This window comes from Coregonus lavaretus (genome assembly GCF_964263955.1).
Source record: "Coregonus lavaretus genome assembly, contig: HAP1_SCAFFOLD_489, whole genome shotgun sequence".
NCBI classification, from domain to species: Eukaryota; Metazoa; Chordata; class Actinopteri; order Salmoniformes; family Salmonidae; genus Coregonus; species Coregonus lavaretus.
The window spans coordinates 354,364-361,519 of NW_028162170.1; the positions used below are offsets into that span (position 1 = coordinate 354,364).

The window sequence follows — 7,156 nt, forward strand, 5'->3', positions numbered from 1 at the left end:
GTATTGTACATATTTCCAGTTTAAATTATTTTAAAAAAGAGACAAAACCATTGGTTTACAGTGTTTCTCCTCTCCAAGGGAGGCATGTTTTCCCCCTCGTATGCCTCGGAATAGTATCAGTGCTTTTCACAAACGCTGGATAAGAGCGTCTGCTAAATAACTAAAAATGTAAAATGTAAAATTGTATTACTTAGTGTGCATCATTGTTTTCGCTCATACAGCTGCCCCTACTCTCCTAACCTCCCCTCAGTAACTAAAGAAGGCACAAAATGATGACATAAATATCACAAGAAAGAATATATGAATTAATAATTTACTTTCTAAAATATTTTCTAGAGGGCAAAGGACAGGTAGGTTTAATAACGCAAATGTAAAAAGTCCTGTCGCTCACATACAAATGCAAAATCTAAATGGCACCCTATTCTTTATAGAGTACACTACTTTTGACCAGAACCCTATGGCCCTGGTCAAAAGTAGTGTACTATAAAGGGAATAGGGTGCCATTGGGGATGGAAATTCTTTGAAATTACTCATGAGAGCAAATACTACGATTTTTTGGTTCCCACAGAGGGTCAGGAGCTTAAGACATGAATGATTTTATTAAAATGTTTGTTCATAAAAAATAAATGATTTCCCCTCCTCCCACATGGATTACAGACAAGAGGCTAGGTGCGTTCTGACTGTCTTAGTGTGCGGATAAACATGACCATCACTCTCATAAAACTTAAATGAAACATCACTCCTTATGTTTTTTCTCAGGCCAAAACGCTCAATCCCATTTCTACTGTCAAAACAGGTTTTGAAAAGGCTTCTTCCACATCTTTTGGTCCATGTCTGTTTTTCACTCAGTGAAGTGCTACTATCCCCTTGGACTACAGGTTATTGCCGTCATAAGGTGTCCGTCTGTCTGTTGGCTGGACAGTTTCTACCGTTTAGGACCTTTGTGGGTAAAGGTAAAGGTGGGGTATAGCAGCAGCAGTTCCTCTGAAGTCCAGTATCTGCTGGAAGGACACCTGGTGGTACGAGAGGATGAGTGTGGCCAGCCAGCCTGTTGTGCCTCCCCCTCTCCCTCCCTCCCTCCATTTCTCTCTCTCCATCTGCAGGACTCTTAAGGCTCCTGTGCGGACTGTCTCGGCTCGTGCCCTCCCAAAGCTGGCTGTGGTGATTTAAGACACGGTGTGTATGTGTGGATTTGTTTGTGGCCTCTGCCCCACTTCACTGTCCATCCGCCTACCCTTGGCTCCCCTCCTGGGCAGCGACCACCACCCCCCTCAGTATGTCTCTGAGTCTGAGTCGTTGAGTTCCTCATCCTTGTAGAAGCCTCCATCGTGGTCGCGGTGGCCGATGTTGTTGAAGCTGCAGTAGGAGCTGTGCTCGCTGCGCAGCACGGGCAGGCTGTCGAAGGTCACACTCTTGGAGGGGCTGGTGGTGTAGTGGTTAATGGCACTGAAGGACAGGCTGGGCGCCGGGTTGCAGGGGGACACGGGCATCATGGTGGCCAGGATCAGCGCCAGGCAGTCCGCCACGTCTTTGTTGGGGGCGCAGGCCAAGGCAGGCGTGTAACCTGAGGGGTTCAAACAGAACAGCAGAGGGTCACTTCAGGAGCATCACCGTTTACTATAACACTTTTGGTGAAAAACATGAAATAACAGCAGGCTAGGAGATACAAAGTTAAGACAATAACCAAGCAGTGGACTAGAGAGAAACATTTGTGGACACATTGAGAAGAGAAGTACAGAAGAAAACGGTGTTAGCGTTATGGATCTTACCATTGTCATCGACTGCTAGCACGCTAGCACCCTTCACTAGTAGCTCCTGAACCACCACCGTCAGACCATTTCTGGCTGCAACGTGTAACGGCCTGAGGAGAAAGTACCGTCAGATTAGCCAGCAGCAAATGAGGATACCTTCCAAATGCCAGACTATTCCCTATATAGTGCACTTCTTCTAATACTTCTGGCCCAATTAATACAGCTGAACCATACGTACGTCTGTAAGGCTGCGTTAGTCGAGTTGATGAGGTTCCTGTCTGTAATCTTCTCCAATATCAACAAAGCACTGGTTTCATGCCCCTTTAAAAAACAGAGTCAAACATGTCAGACCAAAATTTCAACCAGAGAGAGCCAACTGTTCAGATGAACGTCATCTTCATGTGGGGATGCTCACCTTACTGCAGGCCAGATGAAGAGCAGTGTTCTTGACTGCATCCTGCAGGGTGAGCTCTGCTTTGGCACTGCTCACCAACAGCTCTGACACAGACAGAGAAACATAAAGAAACTCAATTAGGAAATGAAGCGACTTATTAAAATGTAAAACAGACATGTTGAACTTAAGCCGGCTGGGCGAGGCAAAGCGGAGGAGAGGGGGCTGCGTACCGACAGCGTTGGTTTGTCCGTTCTCAGCAGCCATCATGAGGGAGGTCTTCCCGGAGGCATCGGGGGAGTTGACCTGGGCGTTGTGGCCTAGCAGCAGCTGAAGACACTCCACGTGGTCCGTGAAAGCCGCCGCATGCAGGGGGGTCCTGGAGAGAGAGGAAACTTATTTCACGGATATCATGTAGGACTGTTATAAACAAGTTTGTTCAATTAACCCTGTTTATACCATAGAAATATAAAATCACTAATAGATGTATTAAAAGTAATCTACAATCCCTCATCCAACCCCAGAGGTCATTTTATTCCCAAGACAACATTATTCTCCAGAAGAAAAGGACTTTGTCATGTGCTGTAGTTACCGGTTCTTGGTGTCAGTGGCGTTGACAATGGCCGGCCCCAGAGTGTCAATCAGCATCTCTGCAGCCCCCTCGTTGTCATTGATCACAGCACAGTGGAGGGGGCTGAACGAGTTGCCCTCGGTGACATATGCTATGACAAAGTCCTGTTTCAGTGTAAGGTCCTCCACTGAGAGTCATAACCCCTAATTCTGTTGTAGTCTTGTTCATTCCCCCACATGGCTCCGTCCACACCAATCGAATGCTTTTCAAGCCACAAGAGGGAGTGAATGAGTGTACACTTCATGGAGGAGAGAACAGAGCTACAGTCCAGTTAGTCAGTACGTACCGTTGTATGTAGGGGTGTAACGATCCATCTACTACATCGATGTATCGATTTATATTCCTATGATCCAACTACATCGATCTGTGCTCGGTGAGTTGGCCTTTTGGACAACATATATCACTCTAACATCGTTTTAAAATGTAATAAATCGATTGTATCGATTCTAGGAAATAACCCATTGGATTTAAGCACGTCAGACTTTATATGGATGTTTTTTCTTAGCACTTTTAATGATAAAGGCTTTAAACATTACTCGATTCAGTCTGCCTATCCGTGACGTCATCGCCCCACGCCAGCAGCAGCGCAAAGGCGCAAAGACAACAAAACATAGCATGGCGGACGACAGAGGAGAAGCCGACGAGCGAGAAATTATCAAGCCACCATTGCGGTCCTTACAAGAAACAGGAATCTAGGAAACTTCAAAAGTAGTGCACTAAATAGGGAAGAGGGTGCCATTTGTCATGTGGCGAGACCCCTACAGGAGCAGGTAGGCTTTACTCACAGCTAAGTGTAGGGGGCTGATGGGAGCTCTGACATCAGAGTCGTTCAGGATGTCTGTCCCTGAGGTTTCCATTAGCTGGGGAAAGACAAGGACGGGCCAGTTTAGACTTGTAACATGTTTACTTTGAAGGTTAGTCTAGTAGCATGTTTCATGTTGTAAATCTCAGTGACCAGCCCCTGCAGACATACTGGGGTGTTGCATTCGTATCTTAAACAAGCTAGTGTGAGGAAAAGTAACCAACTGGTACTTACCACATCTAAAGGTGTTTCACTTGCAATCTGGAAAAAGAACATCAAGAGTGACGATGCGGCCACGACAAACATGCAACCACACCTTAAAACCTACTGAATATCAACGTCTGTCCCAAATGGCACCCTATTCCCTATATAGTGCATTACTTTTGACCAGAGCCCTATGGGCCCTACATCCATTTGTGACGCAGACAAAATGGTCTGTGAATGCAGGGCGTCTAGTCCCCTGTGGTTCTGACTCACCAGCTCCAGACAGAGGCGGTGTCCGTACACAGACGCGTAATGGACTGCGTTGTAGCCCTGATTGTCCCTGATCCCTGGGTTAGCGTCGTTTCGCAGCAAATATTCCAGACACCTAGAGGTCAGAGGTCAAGAGTTCACTAATCATTATACCAACATCAAGACAGACAGATAAGCAAGCAGAGACACTTTCCCAAAGGAGACGTGGCCAAGCTTTCACACTGCAGATTTAACACTAGTATGTATTCAAACACGGCCAACAACATACTCTAGACTACAGTGAAATGTGAAAAGTCATGGCACCACAACATACTCTCCAGACTACAGTGAAATGTGAAAGGTCATGGCACCACAACATACTCTCCAGACTACAGTGAAATGTGAAAGGTCATGGCACCACAACATACTCTCCAGACTACAGTGAAATGTGAAAGGTCATGGCACCACAACATACTCTCCAGACTACAGTGAAATGTGAAAGGTCATGGCACCACAACATACTCTCCAGACTACAGTGAAATGTGAAAGGTCATGGCACCACAACATACTCTCCAGACTACAGTGAAATGTGAAAGGTCATGGCACCACAACATACTCTCCAGACTACAGTGAAATGTGAAAGGTCATGGCACCACAACATACTCTCCAGACTACAGTGAAATGTGAAAGGTCATGGCACCACAACATACTCTCCAGACTACAGTGAAATGTGAAAGGTCATGGCACCACAACATACTCTCCAGACTACAGTGAAATGTGAAAGGTCATGGCACCACAACATACTCTCCAGACTACAGTGAAAGGTCATGGCACCACAACATACTCTCCAGACTACAGTGAAATGTGAAAGGTCATGGCACCACAACATACTCTCCAGACTACAGTGAAATGTGAAAGGTCATGGCACCACAACATACTCTCCAGACTACAGTGAAATGTGAAAGGTCATGGCACCACAACATACTCTCCAGACTACAGTGAAATGTGAAAGGTCATGGCACCACAACACACTCTCCAGACTACAATGAAATGTGAAAGGTCATGGCACCACAACATACTCTCCAGACTACAGTGAAATGTGAAAGGTCATGGCACCACAACATACTCTCCAGACTACAGTGAAATGTGAAAGGTCATGGCACCACAACATACTCTCCAGACTACAGTGAAATGTGAAAGGTCATGGCACCACAACATACTCTCCAGACTACAGTGAAATGTGAAAGGTCATGGCACCACAACACACACAACAGTAAGAGAGGTGTGAGACGTACTTTCCGTCTGTGTCGGAGGCAGCAGCGTAGTGGAGCGGGGTGCAACCCCTTTTATCCAGATCGTTCACACTGGCCCCAGACCCCACCAAGGCAAACAGACACTGGTAGTTACAATTGGCTGCCGCATAATGCAGAGGACTCCTAGAAGAACGCACAGAAACCATTCAACATCAACAACAGAAACAGCTTATTGGAGCTGTATAACATTTACATTTTACATTTACGTCATTTAGCAGACACTCTTATCCAGTGCGACTTACAGGAGCAATTAGGGTTAAGTGCCTTGCTGCAGTGCACATAGACACATTTTTCACCTAGTCAGCTAGGGGATTTGAACCAGCAACCTTTCGGTTACTGACCCAACGCTCTTAACCGCTAGGCTACCTGCCGCCCAATATTTCCCATAATAATTCCTATATGCCCCTATACTATATTCCCCATTATCATAAAGATCACATATGAAAGTTATTTGATGCCACAGACAGACCTTCCGAAGCTGTCCTTTCTGTTGAAGTCTGCCCCTGTGTTGAGCAGCAGATTCAGACAGTCCAGGTTCCTGGTAACAAGATATCAAGTTCAGAAAGGCTCTCGTACATCTGAGCTATCAGGTGGATGGTAACAAAATATCAAGTTCAGAAAGGCTCTCGTACATCTGAGCTATCAGGTGGATGGTAACAAGATATCAAGTTCAGAAAGGCTCTCGTTCATCTGAGCTATCAGGTGGATGGTAACAAGATATCAAGTTCAGAAAGGCTCTCGTACATCTGAGCTATCAGGTGGATGGTAACAAGATATCAAGTTCAGAAAGGCTCTCGTACATCTGAGCTATCAGGTGGATGGTAACAAGATATCAAGTTCAGAAAGGCCCTTTCACATCTGAGCTATCAGGTGGATGGTAACAAGATATCAAGTTCAGAAAGGCTCTCGTACATCTGAGCTATCAGGTGGATGGTAACAAGATATCAAGTTCAGAAAGGCTCTCGTTCATCTGAGCTATCAGGTGGACGGTAACAAGATATCAAGTTCAGAAAGGCTCTCGTTCATCTGAGCTATCAGGTGGATGGTAACAAGATATCAAGTTCAGAAAGGCCCTTTCACATCTGAGCTATCAGGTGGATGGTAACAATGAGAATCTTAAAGAAAAGAGAAACCCGTACACTGCTCTTGCTAGTATCACTGTTTTTATAATGCTAATAAAAGCAATAATAAAAAGTGATACTAGCAAGAGCAGTTTGCAGGTTTCTCTTCTCTTTCAAGAAGATATAAAGACAATTTAGACCAGAGCGCAAGTCAATACCACCATGGCATGGAACCACATTATACAGAAATGATACCGCACTAATGATCTAAACGATTTTTTTATACTGCTAAACAATGTGAAATGTAAGAGTGTGAATATGTGTTTGTTCTTTCTGGTGGCTTTCCAGTTCATGAACTAAATATTCCTTGGTGTAAAGCCTGGACCAGTCCACTCACCCTCCAGCTGCTGCAGCATGTAAACAGGTCCTTCCAAAGTCGTCAGGGGTGTCTATATCAAAGCCTGATGAGAGGAGCTTCCGACAGCAGTCAGAGAACCCACTGAGAGCAGCCAGGTGGAGGGGGAACATCCCATGGACGCCTCGCCTGCAACACATTTTTACATTTTAGACTTTAAGCAGACACTCTTATCCAGAGTGACTTACAGTTGATTCAGCTAAGATTGGAAACAGCACCACATCACAGTCCTCATTAAACCCCACAGCAGATCAACACATCAGCATGCTGCAATGCCCTGTCTTTCAACCCCCCACACACCACAATGTGTTGAGCATAGTCTCCAAGCGGGAATTCGGT

General features: G+C 45.5%; 1 long non-coding RNA gene across 1 annotated transcript; it reads right to left on the reverse strand.

Moving 5' to 3' along the window:
- Window positions 1–1,479: 1,479 nt before the first annotated feature.
- On the reverse strand, window positions 1,480–2,001 carry LOC311119502. The gene is made up of 3 exons (XR_014611981.1): window positions 1,990–2,001; window positions 1,770–1,861; window positions 1,480–1,564 (listed from the first exon to the last, which is right to left on the reverse strand). It is a non-coding gene; the product is annotated as an uncharacterized lncRNA (long non-coding RNA).
- Window positions 2,002–7,156: the final 5,155 nt, after the last annotated feature.